We start from the raw sequence: 22,130 nt of genomic DNA on the forward strand, positions 1-22,130 counted from the left end.
CCCTAACAGACAGCATCCCTGCCCATCCTGGCCATTGATGGAGCTTTCCTCCATGAATATGTCTAGTTCTTTTTGAATCCTGTTAGAGTCTTGGCCTTCACAGCATCTTCTGGCAAAGAGTTCCACAGGTTGACTGTGTGCTGGGTGAAGAAACAGGTCATTTTGTTTGTTTTAAATCTGCTGCCTATTTGGTGACCCTAGTTCTTGTTATGAGATGGAATAAATAATACTTCCTTGTTTACTTTCTCCACACCAGTCATGATTTTATAAACTTCTATCATATTCCCCCTTAGTCATTGCTTTTCCAAAAGTCCCAGTCTTATTAATCTCTCCTCATATGAAAGCTGTTCCATATCCCTAATCATTTTTGTTGCCCTTTTCTGAACCTTATCAAATTCCAGTATATCTTTTTGAGATGGGTCAACAAGCTCTGTAAGCAGTATTCAAGATGTTGGTGTACAATGGATTCATATAGAGTCAATATGATATTTTCTGTCTTATTATCTATCCCTTTCCTAATGATTCCCAACATTTTGTTTGCTTTTTTGACTGCCGCTGCACACTGAGTGGGTGTTTTCAGAGAACTATCCACACTGACACCTGGGGCCCCGCCCCTAACCTTGCCTCTTCCCCCAAAGCCCCGTCCTTGCTTCACATCTTCCATCAAGGGCACAGACACTTCTGCATCGCCTCTCACAAGGTCATGCTCCCTTATCCACCTACTCCTTGTAGGTCCCTCTCCCTTCTCCACCTCTTCCCCTATTTCCCTGCCCTGGATGCTTTCTCCTATTCTCCCCTCCCTCATCACTCACTGGATCCTCTCCACCTCCCTCCTCCTCCTAGCTGGGCTCCCTCTGCTCTGGAGTTGTGACAGGAGCTGCTGTGGCCTGACAAGGAGCCTGCAGTGAGTGCAGCCAGGACACAGCACTGGATCCGACAGGCCAGTAAGCAGCTGAGAGAGAAGCCAGGAAACCTTTCAAAATCAGCTGAGGGTTGGCAAGTGGGTGAGGCTGTGCATCATCCAGCTTCTGGGCCCTAAAGCTCTGCTACAAAGTCCTGAAGGAAGAGACTGTTTTATGTCTTTCTTTAGCTTTCAGTTTCAGGGAAGAAGGAAGATCCTGGGAACTAGAGGCCAGTAAGCCTCACTTCAGTCCCCAGAAAAATCATGGAGTAGGTCCTCAAAGAATCCTGCAGTCCTGGGGGACTAACATGAAGGGGAAAGGAGTCCAGGAGAGCTGGCTGTATTTCAAGGAATCCCTGTTGAGGTTACAGGGACAAACCATCCCAATGAGTCGAAAGAATAGTAAATATGGCAGGCGACCAGCTTGGCTTAATGGTGAAATCCTAGCGGATCTTAAACATAAAAAAGAAGCTTACAAGAAGTGGAAGGTTGGACATATGACCAGGGAAGAGTATAAAAATATTGCTCGGGCATGTAGGAATGATATCAGGAGGGCCAAATCGCACCTGGAGCTGCAGCTAGCCAGAGATGTCAAGAGTAACAAGAAGGGTTTCTTCAGGTATGTTGGCAACAAGAAGAAAGCCAAGGAAAGTGTGGGCCCCTTACTGAATGAGGGAGGCAACCTAGTGACAGAGGATGTGGAAAAAGCTAATGTACTCAATGCTTTTTTTGCCTCTGTCTTCACTAACAAGGTCAGCTCCCAGACTGCTGCGCTGGGCATCACAAAATGGGGAAGAGATGGCCAGCCCTCTGTGGAGATAGAGGTGGTTAGGGACTATTTAGAAAAGCTGGACGTGCACAAGTCCATGGGGCCGGACGAGTTGCATCCGAGAGCGCTGAAGGAATTGGCGGCTGTGATTGCAGAGCCATTGGCCATTATTTTTGAAAACTCGTGGCAAACCGGGGAAGTCCCGGATGACTGGAAAAAGGCTAATGTAGTGCCAATCTTTAAAAAAGGGAAGAAGGAGGATCCTGGGAACTACAGGCCAGTCAGCCTCACCTCAGTCCCTGGAAAAATCATGGAGTAGGTCCTCAAGGAATCAATCCTGAAGCACTTAGAGGAGAGGAAAGTGATCAGGAACAGCCAGCACGGATTCACCAAAGGAAGGTCATGCCTGACTAATCTAATCGCCTTTTATGATGAGATTACTGGTTCTGTGGATGAAGGGAAAGCAGTGGATGTATTGTTTCTTGACTTTAGCAAAGCTTTTGACACGGTCTCCCACAGTATTCTTGTCAGGAAGTTAAGGAAGTATGGGCTGGATGAATGCACTATAAGGTGAGTAGAAAGCTGGCTAGATTGTAGGGCTCAACGGGTAGTGATCAATGGCTCCATGTCTAGTTGGCAGCCGGTGTCAAGTGGAGTGCCCCAAGTGTCGGTCCTGGGGCCAGTTTTGTTCAATATCTTCATAAATGATCTGGAGGATGGTGTGGATGGCACTCAGCAAATTTGCGGATGATACTAAACTGGGAGGAGTGGTAGATACGCTGGAGGGGAGGGATAGGATACAGAAGGACCTAGACAAATTGGAGGATTGGGCCAAAAGAAATCTGATGAGGTTCAATAAGGATAAGTGCAGGGTCCTGCACTTAGGACGGAAGAACCCAATGCACCGCTACAGACTAGGGACCGAATGGCTAGGCAGCAGTTCTGCGGAAAAGGACCTAGGGGTGACAGTGAACGAGAAGCTGGATATGAGCCAGCAGTGTGCCCTTGTTGCCAAGAAGGCCAATGGCATTTTGGGATGTATAAGTAGGGGCATAGCGAGCAGATCGAGGGATGTGATCGTTCCCCTCTATTCGACATTGGTGAGGCCTCATCTGGAGTACTGTGTCCAGTTTTGGGCCCCACACTGCAAGAAGGATGTGGATAAATTGGAGAGAGTCCAGCGAAGGACAACAAAAATGATTAGGGGTCTGGAACACACGAGTTATGAGGAGAGGCTGAGGGAGCTGGGATTGTTTAGCCTGCAGCAGAGAAGAATGAGGGGGGATTTGTTAGCTGCTTTCAACTACCTGAAAGGGGGTTCCAAAGAGGATGGCTCTAGACTGTTCTCAATGGTAGCAGATGACAGAACGAGGAGTAATGGTCTCAAGTTGCAGTGGGGGAGGTTTAGATTGGATATTAGGAAAAACTTTTTCACTAAGAGGGTGGTGAAACACTGGAATGCGTTACCTAGGGAGGTGGTAGAATCTCCTTCCTTAGAAGTTTTTAAGGTCAGGCTTGACAAAGCCCTGGCTGGGATGATTTAACTGGGAATTGGTCCTGCTTCGAGCAGGGGGTTGGACTAGATGACCTTCAGGGGTCCCTTCCAACCCTGATATTCTATGATTCTATGATTCTATGATTTGATAGCTGCTTTCAACTACCTGAGAGGTTTTTCCAGAGAGGATGGTTCTAGACTATTCTCAGTGGTAGAAGAGGACAGGACAAGGAGTAATGGTCTCAATTTGCAGTGGGGGAGGTTTAGGTTGGATATTAGGAAAAACTTTTTCACTAGGAGGGTGGTGAAACACTGGAATGCGTTGCCTAGGGAGGTGGTGGAATCTCCTTCCTTAGAAGTTTGTAAGGTCAGGCTTGACAAAGCCCTGGCTGGGATGATTTAATTGGGGATTGGTCCTGCTTTTGAGCAGGGGGTTGGACTAGATGACCTCCTGAGGTCCCTTCCAACCCTGATATTCTATGATTCTATGATTCTATGATTCTTTTTGTTCCTCCAGGCTGGGGGCCTGTAGCAGGCAAAGTCCCTGCAATGGGTATGGGCTGGGAGTCCTTTCTCGTAGGCAGTCATCTGGGGCAGGGCAAGAGATCAGCTTTGAAGCCAGGTGGACAACAGCTAAGAGAGGTGGAAGGATAAGCCCCTGCGTTAGCTGGGAAAGCAGGATACTGGGCAGAGGCCGGAGTGGCTGTGGAAGCTCACAGTTAGGGGGATTAAACAGCACAACTTCCATTAGCCAGCTATTCACACACATACACAATACCTTATCTGGAACTACAGGGCCACCGTTGCCCAGGGGCTGAAGCTGAACAGTGAAGTTGAATCTAACATACACTCTGCGTGATGCTTTTGATCACTACATCTAGAAGCTCTTTAGCTAGGTTTCTAGGCAGCATTATCTCCATGTCATGGACGGAATAAGCAGTAAAGTTATTTACTCAAGGCCACACAATAAGTCAGTGCCACAACTGAGAATAGGAACCGGGAGTCCTGACCCCCTGTTACCTGCGGTTTTCAGAACCCCAACAGGGGCAACTTAACTATTTTACTCCAGGAGGTGTAAGGAATAAATCAACAGGAACTCAACGATTCTGTCTGATAAGACTCATGCAAGTAAGTATGCTCTTGTTTAGCACTGCAGTTTATTAGATTTAAGCACACACAGAGATAAACAATAGGTTTAGAACATCCCAGATAGTTACCTAACATCTGGAACGGTATTGAGTAATTAACAGCAGGTTCACAGTAGCCAGTTGCTCACCCACCAGGGAGAAAGGGTGTTAGGAAAAACGTCTCTCAAGATGGTTTCAGAGGGCTAGCTCAGTGCTTTAAGCATTGGTCTGCTAAACCCAGGGTTGTGAGTTCAGAGGGGCCTTAAGGGGGCCATTTAGGGATCTGGGGTAAAAATTGGGGATTGGCCCTGCTTTGAGCAGGGGGTTGGACTAGATGACCTCCTGAGGTCCCTTCCAACCCTGATAGTCTATGACTGCTTCCAAGTATGCTCTATTGGCTAATCTTTTATAACTAACTTCTACAAATCACATCGGTCATAATGACTCCTACTGGACCATCATTTTTCTAACTTTCAATAAACTTTTAATATCAGAAGCATCTAGAATCAAGGTTTTCCAACCACCAAGGTTTTCAGTCTCAGCTGTTTACTTGTCTGTCCCCTCCTCCCATTTCAATTAGCAGAAACTGCCACCTTCTAAAAGCGTGTCTCCAAATTAACCCTTAATGATGTAGTGTTGTGTTTCATTAATTCAGGGTGGCTGAATGCACATAATATGGTTTCAATTAGCTTGATTGCATTCTGGGGTATACACCCCCCCTCAAATCTAGAGCAATAACACCATTGATCTGACCATGAACGGGCATTGCTCCTCTGGGTTGTATTAGATGCAGTGATACTATGTGTGTGTCGTGATCAGTGGAGTTGCCATCCTTCTTAAACAGGAGGAATTTATTAAAGAAACAGCAAAAAACAACAGCCACAAAAACAGGTTTCCACTCAGCTCAGTCTTCAGTCTTGTCTTGCTTTTTTACCAGGGACCACACGTTGCCTGGAACTCTACAGAGAGGAGCAACAATGTGCTGCAAGGAAACAAATCAATGGAGTGTGTGACTCAAATACTCTGATTACGCCTTTTGGTAGCAGCATATGAGATATAATAAAAATAATCTCAATTTAATGCATGGAGAGGCTGTGCCCAAGGTCACCCAGCGAATCCGTGGGAGAGCTGGCACTTTCCGCTCTCAGCTCACTGGTCTCTGCTGATGCTTTAGCTCTAGTTAAATGACTTGGGCCAAATCCTTAGCTGGTGTAAGTGGCTGCAACCCCACTGAAATCAGGGTAGATCCCTTCACTGGAGACCCCAATGGAGAGTGAGCACAAGGCCCCTGTGCCGCTGCATGGACCATACAAGCCAGGTCTGAGAGAGACTAAGCAATGGATGGGCTATGTTCCTGGCTCAAGAAACTTCCCTTCCTGCTGCACCAGTTTCCTCATCTGTAAAAGTGAGATACCTCCTGGGAGTAAGTGAGCAATAGTCTGTGAAGCACCTATCAACAGTCAACTCTGTGTCCATGTCTCACCATGCCTCAGTGGACAGAGCTGAAGTTGCCAAATCAGGACAAACTGCCGAGAAATACGGCAGACTTACCCCAAACTGGTAGTCATTCTATCATTACATCAGACCAAGCCAGCAAAAAATATAAACTTCTGTCTGACCACACTGGTTAACTAGAAGTCAAAATGCAGTCCCCTGAGGCATCCCAGCCCTTATATATATATATATATATATATAGGGTCCTTCCAATCTCAAGAGACCAGAGACACTTAGCCAGGTCAATATAAGACTAAGATCATACCCAATAATTACACTGCCGCCCAGTAAAGGCCTAATAGTAAAAGAAAAGAAGAAGAGTTATAAATGGTTAATAGATCAGATACATCCAAGTGATATTTCAGTGTTCATAGATCACGATCATAGGAGTGATGGAATAAAGTGCTAGCTTGCAAAAGTCTCTCCAAAAAATACTCAAGGAGGTTGGGTGTCATCAGTCATAGAATCATAGAATCATAGAATATCAGGGTTGGAAGGGACCCCAGAAGGTCATCTAGTCCAACCCCCTGCTCAAAGCAGGACCAATTCCCAGTTAAATCATCCCAGCCAGGGCTTTGTCAAGCCTGACCTTAAAAACCTCTAAGGAAGGAGATTCTACCACCTCCCTAGGTAACGCATTCCAGTGTTTCACCACCCTCTTAGTGAAAAAGTTTTTCCTAATATCCAATCTAAACCTCCCCCACTGCAACTTGAGACCATTACTCCTCGTTCTGTCATCTGCTACCATTGAGAACAGTCTAGAGCCATCCTCTTTGGAACCCCCTTTCAGGTAGTTGAAAGCAGCTATCAAATCCCCCCTCATTCTTCTCTTCTGCAGGCTAAACAATCCCAGCTCCCTCAGCCTCTCCTCATAAGTCATGTGTTCCAGTCCCCTAATCATTTTTGTTGCCCTTCGCTGGACTCTCTCCAATTTATCCACATCCTTCTTGAAGTGTGGGGCCCAAAACTGGACACAGTACTCCAGATGAGGCCTCACCAATGTCGAATAGAGGGGAACGATCACGTCCCTCGATCTGCTCGCTATGCCCCTACTTATACATCCCAAAATGCCATTGGCCTTCTTGGCAACAAGGGCACACTGCTGACTCATATCCAGCTTCTCGTCCACTGTCACCCCTAGGTCCTTTTCTGCAGAACTGCTGCCTAGCCATTCGGTCCCTAGTCTGTAGCTGTGCATTGGGTTCTTCCGTCCTAAGTGCAGGACCCTGCACTTATCCTTATTGAACCTCATCAGATTCCTTTTGGCCCAATCTTCCAATTGGTCTAGGTCCTTCTGTATCCTATCCCTCCCCTCCAGCGTATCTACCACTCCTCCCAGTTTAGTATCATCCGCAAATTTGCTGAGAGTGCAATCCACACCATCCTCCAGATCATTTATGTACAGAGCATCCTTGTTGGAAACTCAGTGCAGAGAAATGAAGATAAGATGGGGATGTCTCAGGGCCCCTTCTATATCCTCTGCCCTGTGCATGGAATTTTACTGTCCCAAACACAGCCCACAGCCCACAGCCCAAGTGCCTGGAAAATTGCTGGCCCAAGTGGGAGTACAGGGTCACATGAGCATGTCACATGTCCTTGCGTCCTTTGATTACTCACAAAGGCAGTCACTGGACATACTGCAGAGGAGTTTTTCCTCTATGGCCCCTTGTGAGAGCTAAGGGTCCTTGTTTGGCCCTTGTGACAGGGTGCTTGGCAAGGAGTGCTTAACCAGCCCCTGTGACATGCCTGCTCCAATTAAGGGGAATAGACTGGAGGTGGCTGAATAGACCTGTGCCTACCTGGCAACTAGAATCAGCTGCCAGTTTAATTAGCTAGGGGCTATAAAGGCTGGAAGGAAGTGGGGAAGAGAAAGGCCAAAGACTGAGAGGAACTGGTGGCTCTCGTCTGCTGCTTGTGATGCCTGGCTGTGAAATCCTGTATATAGATAGTAAGGTGGTGGTGGGAAAGAATTATAAATTAAGTACACTGGTGGTTGCATCAACCCGTGGCATCCCTGACTGGTCTGTGAGGGCAGCAGGGGCAGAAGCAAGAGGGGCTGAGCTGCGCCGCACTATACATGGTGGCTTGTCCAGGACCCAGAGCCAGCATGAGTGCATGGCAGCCCAGAGATAGAAGGGACCCTGCAATGGCTGGTGAAGCAGCAGGAGGAGATTCAAAAGGTGCTGCGAGCCTTCCAGAAATCCCACCAACTGGAGAAGCAGACCTTACTCTCTTGGCAGGTGCAACAGCAGAAAACCATGCAGGACTTTATAAGGGAGCAAGACAATGTTCATTAGCAGCTCCTACAAAACTGGTGAGTCCCACGGGATAGGATGGCACCTCAGCATTGGGGTTGGGACTGTGTAAGACAGGACCCGCTGATGAGCAAGACGCATTCCTCTGCACCTTTGAGTGAGTAGCCATGGGCACCGGATGGGATAGGTTAACCTGGGCCCTATGTCTTGCTCTCTATCTAGCCAGGAAAGGCTCAAGCAGTCTATATGGCCATCAGTAATGACCTACCTTTATATTTAATATTTTAAATATTTCTTTATTAACCTACCTTTATATTTTTACCATATGCTTACTATACAGTCTTCACTTTATAAAATTCCCTTTTTTTCTGCCATGTGTTCTTTTTTAACCTAACTTTATATTTAATAAACCATTTAAATGTATATCATTTTTTATTCTTTAATAATAAGATAAACTAGTCCTTTAAAATCATCTCTCCTTAATAAACCTAACCAAAAATCTTTCTTTTCTTTAATAACTTCTTCTATTCTTTCATACTAACCCTTTAAAAACAAATAAAAAAATCTTTATTTCTCTTTAAGTTCTCTTTTTCTATTATTAGTAACATTCCAAACTAGTCCTTACTAAACCTTACCAAACAATCTTTCTTCTGTTTAATAACCTTTGTTTCCTTTTCTCCTCTAAACCTAAAACAGCATTATTTTTAATTGCCTTTTCTTTAAGCTCTCTCTCTTTATTCTTTCAACCTCTTTCTCTAAATAATCAATCAAATACTTCAGAGAACAAGCATGCAACAATCCCCCTCTTCAAACATAAAAAATAATTAAAAAAATCGAACTGGCAAAACAGCACCAAACCTCTACACCAACAGAAATGGGTATAGAGGGTGTTATATAAGAGGGCGGGGCATGGAAAGCTGTCAAAAATACATGGTGATGAATGCTATTGAACTGTATACTACTCCCTTTACTTTGAACAACCTTAGCTCCTGTTTGACTAAAGCATGTTCCGGAAAGGCTTCCAGGGACAGATCCATAAAGGCACTTAGGTAAATACTGAACTTAGGTGACACTGCCTTTTTCAAAACCCTGGCTCATCTTCTGCCTAACCCTGTAGGAACCTAAGGTTTGGCCAGTACTCTGCACAAAGTAACCTGAGTGCAGATGGTGCTCAAACAGTTAACGAGCTGCTCAGAGTCTTCGCTCCAATGAGATGTGTCCCCTCTCCCCCCGATCTCCCCAGCACATCTGATCTGTTAGGGGTTTTCAGACCATGCCTCCTGGATGGGGTCTTGCAGGTTGGGAATGTGTGTGTGTGTGTGTGCATCTGAGTGTTTGCACCCCCAGAGTATCCCATAGCCCAGAGGTTCAGCACCCTCACCTGGAATATGGGAAACCCAGATTCAAATCCCTGCTAAACTAAATGTTTGTTTTTACATAGTGGAACAGCTCCAGTCAGACAGACTGAAAGCACCACCAAGAACAGCCACTTGCCTGGTGCTCAGGGCACTCCTGTGAGACATGGGAACCACCAGCTTAGGGGATTGTTTGGCCTATTCTTTTCAGTTTCCCCTAATTGAGCAACCTCAGAATACCTCCCCAGGGACCTCAGTCACAATATTTAAAAATATTCTCCTTATTTTCCTTAGCCCTGCTAGCCATGGATTTGTCTCTGGTGTCTTTTGCTTCTCTTATCCATTTGCTATACTTCAGAACTTCTCATTTCTGTCAATTTCTATCCACTTCCCCTACTTTAGAAGCATTGATGGATGATCTCCTCCTCTCACCAGGCGGAGGGCAGGTATCCATGCTCATCCTCCTGGACCTCTTTACATTATTTGACACTGTTGACAATGAGATACTACTGTCTCAACTGAGAGGCAGCAGGAGTCCAGAGGGATGCACTAAAATGGCGTGAATCCTTCTTGGAGAGACACGCCCAATTAGTGGTAATGGGAACTCCTGCACTACACCCCTCCCTGGTGGAGTCCCACAAGGATCAGTTCCCTCTCTAGGGCTTTTCAGCATCTCCATGCAGCCACTATGGGAACTGGTCACACAACATGGACTCAAATGCCAGCAATATACAAGTGACACTGAGCTCCTCCTATCCTTCCCGTACAACCACCTGACTATCACCAAGATGGCCCAGTTCCCGGATGGAACAGCTGGCTGAAATGGAAGCCAAGCAAGACAGAGGTGATGCTGGTGGGCAGAGCAAAGCATTTTGAAGAGCTGGCAGCCACGGTGAAGCCTTCTTTGACTGAAGGTTCACACCCGCAACTGGGCAATTCAGTCCATAGTATAGGAGTGCTCTTGGATGCCTTGCTGATGCTGAGTTCTCTCATAGCAGTGTCTGTGAGTAGTGCTTTCTATCATGTCTGGATGTCTAGGAGATTCTTTCCCATCTTGGTGGATGATGTCCTGGCCTAAGTTATATAGGCCTTTCTCACTCCTGTCTAGACTGTACCAATGCAATATACCTGGGCATGACACCTTCCGTGCTTATGAAACTCCAATTAGTACAGAACACTGCAGAGAGTCTCCTCAGCAACACAGACTACTATGAGCACATCAGACATGTCCTCCATGCTCCACACTGGCTTCCCAGAGTACATCAAGTCAAGCTCAAAGTGTCTCCATCACTGGCCATGTTTCAATCGAGATGGGATATTTTTTCTCAAAGACCTGCTCTTGTTCAAACAGGAATTAATCCAGGGCAGTCCTATGGCCTTTGTGATGCAGGAAGTCAGAGCAGGGTCCCGCCTGGCCATATAATCTACAAATCTATCTAGAGTCCCCTGCAAGGATAATATTTGTGTGGGCCTCATTCTGGGTCCTTGTCACAGCCTGGGTACCTCATTTTGGGTCTAGACAGGTTCAGAGGAATACAAGAAATTCAAAGCTCAACAATATTTTCTACTCCATGTGGCTTCTAAGAAATGAACCAGACTCCCTGTGATTCTTTGTGCACCCCTCCTTCTCTCTATACGACACTCCGAGCATCCTTCAGTGCCCAAACCAAACCAGTGAATGTCTGGTGGTTTGTATCTATAATCCCATGTGCACTTAATTTGGGCTGAACTCTGGCTGGTGACTAAAGAATGGAACGTGTAAGCTCTGTGTAAGGGGACTGTTGGCCCCTTACTAAAACGTAGCGAGGAGTTTTGATTGGCCATCTCCCAGTACCAAAAGGCAGGGTCAATGGAAAACCAGGCCCCTGGGGCAATGGGGAGAGGCCAATGCTCCTGGTCAGCCTGATTGACAGGGCAGGCAGGCCAATGAGGAAGTCAGGAGCCTGGGGGTCTCATCCTCCATATGAGCTGAGGCTGCCTGGGGCTGAGCTAAGGAGAGAGAAGGGGACGGAGCTGAGCTGGGAGCAGAGCCAGCAGGGTCAGAGAAGCTGCCCAGGGAGCAGTTCAGTGCTGGGCGCAGAGCTGCAGCAGCCAGAGGCAGAGGGGCCAGAGGAGCAGCCCAGGGAGCTGGAGGCTGAGCAGCAGCAGCTGTGCTGGGGATGCGGCTGGAGCCGTCCGGTGCTTGGTGCGGTGAGCAGCTGGGGAGAGCGAGGGGGATCCTGGGCAGAGGGCCCAGGGAAGAGAGAAGCCCCCAGATAAGAGGCCTTGCAGGCCAGATTGGGGGGGGATCTTAACCCCAACAGGGGTGGTGGGGCGACACTAGGAAGAAGGTCCTTGCCACCCAGAGCCTGAGGGTGAGCCGCCACCACCAGAGCAAGCGTCGGATCCGCAGCATCCCTGAAGCACAGCCAGGGCATGGGCAGAGGCCTGGGACATGTGAGGAACAGACTGTGAATTGCACTTACGTTCCAGAGACGGCTATTTGGCGTTCCCTCACATCACAGGTCGGGGTGCTGAGTTTTCCTTTAATCTTTCCCATTTTTTCCTTATCTTTTCTAATTGGTTGTTTAATAAATTTTATTTGCTTGAACTATATGTAATGATTGGCAGGTCTGGGACGTGTCCAGTGTAGAGAGAGCACCCCAGAGTGGGGACACCCAAGCCCCTGCCCTAAGTAACCCAAAGAAAGGTTGGAAATCGAGCCCCCCAGGAATCCTGGGCCCAGCCTTGTTGGGGTTTTGAGGACTCTGGCACACTTGAGAGTGGAAGGGGAGCCCTCAAGTTCAGGCAGGCCTCTAGATAAAGGGAGTGGGGGTGAGGATTTATATCCCTTCGATAGGCAGTTCCACCGGGTGGTGTTGTATAAACCAGGGAAGTTTCTCAAAAGAACGGGGCTGTTCCCCTACTTACATCTGTTCAGAATTCTTCAAAGGACTCTGTGAAACTGTACCTCGGAGGAACACCCTGCACCCCCATATTCATCCTTATAAAATGGTTGTGTGGTATCCAATGCAAAGTTTGTCAAGTTGGGGGTCTTCAGAAGGCTCATGAGGCACTGAGCATTGTTGCTACAGTAATGTTATAATTTCATGTCTATAGTTATGAGGCTGAAAATGTGTCCGCATGGCTTAAAACAAGCCCAGGCAAAACTGTCCAGGAGCAGAAGGGCAGTTCACACCTCATCAGGGCATGTATGGGAGAAACCCGGCCAGCCTCACTGGAACAAAGGACACTCTCTTAGGCATCAACAAAGGATCGGTTGGACTTTCGAGTGAGTCCCTGCGCCCACTTCTCTTGGTCAGTTTGAGACTACGAGGTAATGCTCACCTGACTCTGAAGGGGGGGGGCAAAGCCAAGAGGGAAGAAAGAACATGATAAAAGGGAGAGACATTTGCCATGCTTTCTCTCTTCCACCGCCATCTTCAGACACCACCACCAGGTGACTGAAGTGCTGTTCAAAGGGAAGAGCCTGCCTGAAGGGAAACCAGCCAGCCTGTGGTGAGAAGCATCTAAGTTTGTAACAGCACTGAAAGTGTTAAGATCAGCTTAGAATGTGTTTTGCTTTTATTTCATTTGACCAAATCTGACTTGTGCTCTGATTTATAATAACTTAAAATCTATGTTTTGTACTTAATAAATTTGTTTGTTTATTCTACCTGAAGGAGTGCATTTAGTTAGAAGTGTGTCAGAGACTCCCCTTGGGATAACAAGCCTGGTACATATCAATTTCTTTGTTAAACTGGCAAACTCAAGTAAGCTTGCAGAGTCCAGTGGGCATTACTGGACACTGCAAGACGGAGGTTCCTAGGGTTGTGACTGGGACCGGAGATATTGGCTAGGGTCATTCGGTTGCACAGTCAACGCAGCGGTTGGCCAAATGTGCTCACTCACGTAGCTGGGAGCAGCTTCCATGCCAGAAGCTGTGAGTGAACAGCCCAGGAGTGGGGGCTCTCACAGTGGAGCAAGGTAAGGCTGGCTCCCAGAGTCGAGGATTGGAGTGACCAAGCAGATCACCGGTTCAGATATCACCAGGGCAACATCACAGATTCACCTTACTTTTCTCTTCTAAGGTGAAACTTTTATCTTTGGGATGTTTTGCTCTTTTGCACTGTGCATGGCTCTTCACATTTCTGCAAAACTGTGCAATAACCAGCTTCCTCTGCCTACCTGAGGCTGTGTCTACACTAGAGACCTGACAGCAGCACATCTGTACTGTGTAGCCTCTCCAGGCCGATGGGAGAGAGCTCTCCTACTGGCATAATTAAGCCACCCCCAACGATCGTCTCCTGCTGACATAGTGCTGTCCACACTGGCTCTTTTTTCAGGGAGGGGCCTGTTTTTTCACACTCCTGACCGACAAAATTTTTATCAACGAAAGTAGACAAAGCCTGAGTTACATGCTAATAAATACATCCAAATAAATCATTAAATCATCCAAATAAATCCAATAAATACACCAAATAAATCATCCCAGCCAGGGCTTCGATGATTTGTACAAGAGGTTATGGGTACATCGTGTTAGCCTCCCATGATGCACTTACCTCCCCCCCCCCGAAATTAATGGCAAGGAAACCAAGCCTTTTTAATGCTTTTCCCCTAAGCCTGGATTACCCAAGCAGATGCTACAGCACAGTAAGCAAGGACCCCACTCAGCTGTACACTGTTGTTGTGAGCATTACGAACACCTCCCACCTTATCCTGCTGCATTTACTCAACTGAAGCAGGACAATGTGATACAATGCAAGCAGCCCTGCTGGAAGCCATGGACCAGAGCAATTTCCAGTTGCTGGGGACAGTCGTGCGTCATCTTGACACAACGGAGCGTGGGCCTATTAAACAAGCACTGACTGGTGGGACCACATTATTATGCAGCTATGGGATGCTGAGCAGTGGGTGCAGGACTTTCAAATGTGTAAGGCCACTTTCATGGATGTTTGTGAAGACCTTTCCCCAGCCTGAAAATGAGATCTGCTCTGACAGTTGAGAAGTGAAAGGCGATAGCTCTGTGGAAGCTTGCAATATCTGACTGCTATCGGTCAGTGGGGAATCACTTTGGAGTGGGTAAATCTACTGTGGGGTCTGATGTGATCCAAGTTGCCAGGGCAATCAAACGACTTCTACTAAGAAGGATAGTGACTCTGGGCAACAAGTAGGACATAGTGGATGGTTTTGCCACGATGGGGTTCCCTAACTATGGTGGGGCTATAAACAGAACGTATATCCCTATCTTGGCACCAGACCACCTTGCCAAAGAGTACATAAACCAAAAAGAGTAATTCTCAATGGCGTTGCAAGCACTGGCATATCACAGGGGATGTTTCGCCAACATCAACATGGGATGGGCGGGAGAGGTGCGTGAAGCTTGCATCTTTAGGAATTCTGGTCTGTTCAGAAAGCTGCAATCAGGGACTTTCTTTCCAGGCTGCAAAATAGCCATTGGTGATGTTGAAATGCCAATTTTGATCCTGGGAGACCCAGCCTACCTCTTGCTCCCATGGCTCATGAAGAATCTACACAGGCAGCCTGGACAGCAGCAAGGAGCGGTTCAACCATAGGCTGAGCAAGTGCAGAATGGTGGTGGAATGTGCCTTTGGATGTTTAAAAGGCCACTAGCATTGTTTGCTTACTAGGTTAGTCCTCAGTGAAAGCAATATTCCCATTGTTATTGCTGACTGCAGTGTGCTCCATAATATTTGTGAAACAAAGGGAGAAAAGTTTCCAGTGGAGTGGGAGGTTGAGGCAGATCTCCTGGCAGCCAATTTTGAGCAGCCAGACACCAGGACAATAAGAAGAGCACTTCAAGGGGCTCTGAATCTCTGTGAGGCGTTGACAACCAGTTTCAGCAATGACCCACAGCAACGTGACACTTATCTGTGTTGTTCCTTACCAAACTTCCCCCTTCATTGTATGTCTTCCCCTGTAAACTACACCCCTTCTAACCACTGTGTGCTGAATGAATTTTGTCCCCTGTAAATTCCACCCTCACTAATCACAGAGACAGCAAAGAAAAGTAAGATAACCTGGGGTGAAAGCTGATAACACTGGGGAAGGAACAAGGACAGCTTTGTAAAGCAAAAGAAATCAAAAGTGTGGGAATGGGTGCCTTCTGGTCCTTGTACCCTCCCCTGGAGTTGAGTGGAAGGGATACCAGACTTCTCCCCTCCACGCATAGTAGGACATTTTGGAGAGGAGGATGTGGAACTTGGCAATGTTCAGCAAGTTCAGCATAGGCTGTAGCAGGATTCTAGAGTCCAGATGCCATTCTTGGACCTCAACCAGACATATCGGATTGCTCCCTCATAATCCACAGCATCTCTTCCTGGGTGACACGCTCGTGTTCCCAACATGCTCTCCTGTCCTCCCTGCCCTTGTGCAGGTTGTCGGACAGTACAATCCTCCAAGTGCTGAGCTCTGTCTTGTCACTCTTGGAAGCGCACATTAACGCATTGAACACGTCCTCCCGAGTCTTCTATTTCTGCCTTAATGTCTCTGTCCCGTTCTGGAGGATGCGCCAATGGATTAGGTTTCAGCTGCAAAGAATACAAAGCACAGGGGTAGCACTGACAGTCCGTACGTTGTTTCTGGTGCAAAATTATTTTTTATAAAAGAAACCCCACTGAATGCACTTTCCTGCAAGCCAGACCATCATCACAACGGCTGGCTACTGCAAGAGTCAGTTTGCTGCTCCAGCCACGGTGGATAAAGCCACAAGGCATGGGCGAGAGGTCACGTGCTACAGCTTTTGTGAAGACATCCTTGGGATCACTCATTGCAACTTCAGAAAAGCTACTTCAGAAAAGCCCCCTTTCCCCTAGCAAGCCTGAGGACAGGCACCAGTGTAAAGCCCCCCAGTTTGATTTTTACAAAAGTGGCACCAGGTTGGGGCGGGGGAAAGAAACAAGAAGCCAAACCCCACACTTGTTCAATTGTTTGCAGTTTAAGGGCTAGCATTTAAAACTTCCTCCGTTTCCCCAGGTGACCATGTTAGGGGTCTTATTCCTTCACCAACTTACTTCCCTGGTCCTTCTCGCATGAACAGAGAGCAACAATACCCAAAGTCCAAAGGTGCAAACAATTCGATGTTTATTGGGGTGAACTTCCAGCAAATATGAGTTCCTTCCTTAGTGTCCCCCTTCCCAGCTCTGACACCACAGAGCCTTACACCTGTGTCCCTGTTCCCATCCCCCCCCTTAGCAAGACATGATTCCAATTTTCCCACCCCCATTCCCTGTTCCCATTTCCCCACACACACACACGCACTTCCTGATTGACTGCAGACTATATAGTAAAACTTGAGTTCTGCTTAGCTATACCTTAACCAATCATTTTCCTGAAATTTAACTAACCAATCCTAACATATTGTAACATGATTATGTAACCAATTATATCCCACCACCTTAATGAGTTTACACCCAGCAAAATTAATCATACAGCAGACAGAAACAATCCCAGAACCAGACAGAGATTATACAGACAAACAATAGGGAAATGGGGACTACAGTGATGGAACAACACATGCATCCGATGAAGTGAGCTGTAGCTCACGAAAGCTTATGCTCAAATAAATTGATTAGTCTCTAAGGTGCCACAAGTACTCCTTTTCTTTTTACAGAAATGAAGGTTTCACATCCCAGCTATGGATAAGTGAGTTCTTGCCAGACAGGATGCTATCAAACTAAGTTTCCTTTTACATCTTCTAGGCACTTCCCTTTCTCTGGAGGCGATAGGCGTTATCAGGACAGGATTGTATCCTAACAGCCCAATAGCACCTTATTTCAATGTGACTAGTTTGGGATGTGAGGAGGTGACCGGTCGCTTCCCAGCTTATGGCTGCCTCTGTGGCTTAGCCAAAGCCTCAGACTGTCACAGTGAGAGAAGGCCCTTACACCGGCAGACAGTGATTTTGATTCTTTCCTTTATACCTCTAGAACTAGCCAAGTGATAAGAATACACCTAAATTCTTAGAATCTAGGCCTTTACAGACAGGCCTGAATATCTAGATCCTAACAGACCATATGCAGTATAACTCTCCTGAGCATAAGAGAGGCGGAAAGGGAGCAGGTGCTGCAAGCATCTGGGCACAGAGCTGGTCCTTGTGCAGCAGTGCTGTGTGCCACAATGATGGCAGAAGAGTTAATACTGGAGTGGTGTGGCAAAGTGATAACAGATTTGGGCGATAAAGGGAACTGGGGAGATGGAATAGATTTAGACCATTCCGAGTTGTTTGACCTAGTACCAGATGACATTCAGATTAACAAACTAGCATTAGACAGTATCAGTTGAGCACTTGTTAGATGGAGAGAGAACTGGCTAATTGATAGAGCTCAGAAAGGAGATGTTCATGGGGAATAATCATCGAGCGGGGGGTTTCTAGTGGTTCACAAAGATCCTTAAGCACCTAACTCCCGGGACAGTCCAGGAAAGTTTGACTCAGACTGGAACATTAGATTTCAGTTCCACATAGGAGACATGGGGAGGAAATGATCCGAGAGGGAGAGAAGAAATCCAATGCAAACACACATCCAGTCTCTATCCTTCCTATAGGACCTCCCTTGTTCCAGGGCAGCTTTGAGGGGAGGGCGAGGCCTCTGTTCCCAGGACAGAGCTCCAACTGCACTCTAAGTGACCCCAGTGACTGATGCTTTGGCAGGTTTCCGAGTGGGAGCAGAAGTGGAATCCCAGAGTTCACATTTCCCAGGAACGGGGAGCTCAAAAACTCCATCTGGTTCTAAAAAGCCTCAGATTCACCTTGAAAAGATAGCAGAAGCTCAGGCTCCCTCTTGCAGCCTTCCCTCCTCGTCACACCCAATGAACAGTCCCTGCCATAGCGAGAGACCATTTCCCTCTTGGTGTGACGGAAAGACTGTGATTATGGCAGGGAAGTCAGGGATCCTGGGTTCTGTCTGTCATCCTGCCATTCAAACTCTGGGGGCCATTTACCAATTCATGTTTCCCCATGACTCAGTTTACCTATCTGTATAATGGGGATATGTTCATAGTGACTTTCCTTTCCTAGGAGTTTTGAAGATCCTCCAGTGAAAGGTGATGCACAGTATGATGATAGTTACTGATCTCTGATCCCAAAGCAACAGCCCTGTGTACTTGCAGAAAGTGCTCACATCTCCCCTCAGTCTCCCGTCAGTCATCTGTCTCCAGATCTGTCTGTCTACTATCTACCTATCCATCCTAGGCATTTACAGGGTATCAGACCCTATGGAGACATAGACATTATCCCTAGTTTTCTTAATAATCAACTCTAATTTTTAAATATACACAAATACACAGAGCAGCCAATTCCTCTCTGATTCAGCACAGAGCCCAAGAGTTCTCATCTCCCTTTGGGAAAGTCCCTTAATTACTGTTTACTCCTAAAGCTGGATAAAGAGCACAGAGGCACAGGCAGGTTGGTCTCCAACCTGTTTACATCCAGATGCTCGCCTCCCTCCTAGAGGCTGAACAAACCCCACAAGGACTGCACAGAATCATATTATAAATGGTGTACACCTCTGTGTCAGTCCTTGGAGTGGGACGCTGCTGCAGATGCTGGGCTGAGAGCGGTGTGGGGCACGGCTACCTGAGAGGGATTCCCAGGGAGGACACTTCCATCTCAGAATTCACAGGTACCCCACCTCTTACTGAGGAGCTTGCCTGCTCGACAAACGCAGTGTTATGTGGGCATGATGGGATAGAGCAGTGGTTTTCAAACTTTTTGTCTGGAGACCCAGTTGAAGAAAATTGCTGATGCCCATGACCCAGTGGAGCTGGGCATGAGGGGCGTGGGATGTGGGAGGGGTTCAGGGATGGGGAAGAGTATTGGGGTGCGGGTGTGATGGGGCCAGAAATGGGTTGGGTTCAGGGTGTGGGAGTGGATTCTGGGCTGGGGCAGGTGGTTGGGGTGTGGGAAGGAGTCAGGGCTCTGGGCTGGGGGTGCAGGCTCTGGGATAGGGTTGGGGCACCAGGGCAGGGGATTGGGGCGCGGGCTCACCTCCAGTGGCTCCCGGTCAGTGGTGCAGCCAGGGTGCAGAGGCTTCCCTCCTGTTCTGGCACTGCAGACCGTACTGCTCCTCGAAAGCGGCCGGCAGCAGGTCCAGCTCTGGTGCTCTGGGGTGGGGAGGCAGTGTGCGGAGCCCTGTGGCCTCCTCTGCCCAGTGGCTGGACCTGCTGCTGGCCACTTCCAGAACAGGAGGTGCTGACCAGAGCCACTGAGACCCAGTCCCTTCCATTCCGCGACCCACTTCTGGGTCACGACCCATGATTTGAAAACCATTGGGATACTGAATAGGTCTGTGGTCCTTTCCACTCTGCACAGCCATTAAACATCCCAGGACCCATTCTACTGGTGATGAGTTTGCCCCAGTATCATGGGCCAAAAGGTCACTCTTTTCTGTGAACACCTGCCTGCTGGCTGATGACCTCAAGCTCCGATGACGTGAGCTGTAGCTCACGAAAGCTTATGCTCAAATGAATTTGTTAGTCTCTAAGGTGCCACAAGTCCTCCTGTTCTTCAGGCTCCGAGGTGGCTGCATTTCAGTGGCAAAGTGGATCCTTCAAAAAGAAAAGTGTTAATAGATGTACAATACAAGGCCAGATTCTGAGGCCATTGGCTGTACTTTGCTAAGACCCCACTGAGGTAAAGTTCTCCTTGGAGTAAGAGCTGAGTAAAGACTGCAGTCATCAGCTGTGTGTTAATGCACAGAGACTCTCACCGCCTTCTCCTGCACTTCAGGGCTGCGTCTGTTAACGGGATGGGGGCTCTTATCTGACTTTTATCTCTTGGAAAGCATGGAGGTGCTAGGGCTCCTCACTGGAATAATTATGAGAATTTTCCACATGGGCAAGACATCTTCTCTCTTTTTGATAATATAAATAGATAAAGCTCTTTAAGTCACTCTCACTGTCCGGCATTTTCTCCAGCATCCATTCATTTTTGTGGCTCTTTTCTGCACCCTCTCCAATTTTTCAACATCCCTTTAGAAATGTGGACCCCAGAACTGCACACAGTCAGTTTCCCCAATGCCATGTACAGAGGCAAAATCCTTCCCCTGCTCTAACTCACCACTTCCCTGTTTATGCATCCAAGGATCGCATCAGGCCTTTTGGCCACAGCATCATACCTGAAGCTCATAATGAGTTGATTGTCCCCAGTGACCCTTAAATCCTTTTCAGGGTCCCTGCATTCCATAATATGGTGCCCTAGACTGTTTCACTGTATGAGAACATTCTGTTTGCATGGGCCCAGCTTACCAAATGCTCCATATCAATCGGTATGGCTGCCCTGACCTCATAATTTTAACCACTCTTCCAACCTTTGGTCGTCCGCAAATTTTATCTGCAGTGATTTTCTATTTGCTTCCAGATCCTTGATGGAAATATTGAATAGCACCAGGCCTAGAACTGAGCCCTAAAGAACCCCACTAAGAACACCCCCATTTTCTGACAGTGACCCATTGACATCTGCTTTCTGAGATCTGTCCATTAGCCAGCTTTTAGTCCATTTTACCTGTGCTCTACTAATATTGTAGACTGTTCAATTTTTTCTCTGAATATTTCCCCCTATTAAATCAAATACCTTTGAGAAATCAAAGTCTATTGCATTTGTGTAATTCCCTTGATCAGCCAAATGTGTACTTGTGTTAAAGGATGAAATCGGGTTTATTTGGCAGGACCTTTTTTCCCACAAATCATGTTGTTGACTGGCATTAATTATATTCCTAGACTTTTCTTTTAACTACTCTAATACCAGCTTTTCCATTGTTTCCTAACCTTGTTAAATCTATTTTTTTAAATTTCCCTTTATTTTTTAAAATAGTTTACTTTTAACACAGAACTGTCCTGTATTTGCCTTTTTTTTTTTTGGTTTGGATCTGCTGACGCATCATTACATACGTCTGGTTCTGAATGAGGTGTGCGGTTAATTGGTCAGTTTGTAACTCTGGTGTTCGTAACTCTACGGTTCTACTGTAGATGCTGTTGAACATCTTGGCAGCTAATGGACTGGAAAGTATTTCATCACCTCATGGGATATGAGTGCCTCATACTGCTTCTTTCCAATTGCAGAAAAACATATTTCTCAAACACATCTACCTTTTCTGCAACAATAATGAGTTTCCTTTCTCCCTTTCATAATTGTCCTATCACTTTTCTAGGCTGTATTTTGTTCCTAATATAGTTAATAACATCCTTTTTGTTATCCTTAGCTCTGCGAAGCATGGATTTTTCCTGGATGTCTTTAATGTCCCATATCAATTTTTATATCTTCCCATTTGTACTGCTTTCTATCGATTTTTTTCTTTTTCCCCTGTGTTATGTATGACTTTATCCCACCCTAATTGCTACCTGCCCTTTTCCACTGAACCGGGTTTCTAGCCAAAATTGTCCACTTTCTGGACTGTGGAATAGTGTCTTTTTGACTTGAAGAAGTCCCACTTTTCAATCCCATTTTTCCGTCTAAATATTTCTTCCCAATAAGTTTTGCTGATAATTTGTCTCAACTTTAGAGAATTAGCCCTTTTGAAAAACTAAGTGTCTATAGATATTACTGGTTGGGAACTATTCTCTGTTTGTTCATTTGAATTTAATCAGTGCCATTCTTTATTTGCCTCTCCTCTATCATATTCCCCCTTCTTTGTCTCTTCTGCAGCCCCCCATTCTCATAGCCTGTCTTAGAAATCCCCTTTCTGTCTGCTATATCCTTAATAGAGACTGGGTGACCAAAACTGAGCGCCTATCCAGAG

This window comes from Lepidochelys kempii, chromosome 1 (assembly GCF_965140265.1).
Source record: "Lepidochelys kempii isolate rLepKem1 chromosome 1, rLepKem1.hap2, whole genome shotgun sequence".
In the NCBI taxonomy this organism is placed as follows: Eukaryota; Metazoa; Chordata; order Testudines; family Cheloniidae; genus Lepidochelys; species Lepidochelys kempii.